The sequence below is a fragment of the Capra hircus genome, chromosome 24 (genome assembly GCF_001704415.2).
Source record: "Capra hircus breed San Clemente chromosome 24, ASM170441v1, whole genome shotgun sequence".
Lineage (NCBI taxonomy): Eukaryota > Metazoa > Chordata > Mammalia > Artiodactyla > Bovidae > Capra > Capra hircus.
In genome coordinates this window covers 29,879,862-29,880,758 of record NC_030831.1, presented here as the reverse complement: position 1 = coordinate 29,880,758, position 897 = coordinate 29,879,862, and the positions used below count along the sequence as shown (strand labels likewise).

Below are 897 nucleotides of genomic sequence, written 5' to 3'. Positions count from 1 at the left end.
GTCCCTAGGTGCCCAGTATGCTACTGGAGATCAGTGGAGAAATAACTCCAGAAAGAATTAAAGGATGGAGCCAAAGAAAAAACAACACTCCGTTGTGGATGTGACTGGTGATGGAAGTAAGGTCCAATGCTGTAAAGAGCAAGACTGCATAGGAACCTGGAATGTTAGGTCAGTGAATCAAGGCTAATTGAAAGTGGTCAAAGAGGAGACAGCAAGAGTGAATGTCGACATTCTAGGAATCAGCGAACTAAAATGGACTGGAATGGGTGAATTTCACTCAAATGACCATTATATCTACTACTGTGGGCTGGAATCCTTTAGAAGATATGGAGTAGCCATCATAGTCAACAAAAGAGTCAGAGTATCTAACTTACAAAAATAACACAACTCACAAAGCTATATTGCGACCCCATGGACCATAGACCACCAGGCTCCTCTGTCCATGGGATTCTCCAGGCAAGAATACTGGAGTGGGTAGCCTTTTCCTTCTCCAGGGGACCTTCCCGACCCAGGGATCGAACCTGGGTCTTCTGCATTGGAGGCAGACTCTTTAACCTCTGAGCCACCAGGGAAGCCTGTAGAATGCATTAAAGTCTGTAATTAAAAAAACCTTTACATATATTTAAAATTGATATTTGACATATTCAAGGTTGTGGTGATCTGGAGAAAAGCATACATTGCATCATAATTATTCATATAAGGTCTACACATATGATGTTCACTGAGAAACATAGTGGAAAATAAGTACATCTAAGAGTGTATGTGTACATGTTCACTAACAGAGAGACATATGTAGGAACAGAATGAATCCTGAATCTCATCTAAATCTTGCTTTTTCTTAAGCAATGTTTTGGATAACTTATCTCCATTTACCTCTGCCAAACCCAGTCTCTCCTA

The 897-nt window shown here is 40.8% G+C and overlaps 1 non-coding gene across 1 annotated transcript; it reads right to left on the bottom strand.

Moving 5' to 3' along the window:
- Window positions 501-572, bottom strand: TRNAW-CCA. Its single transcript has one exon. It is a non-coding gene; the product is annotated as a tRNA-Trp (tRNA).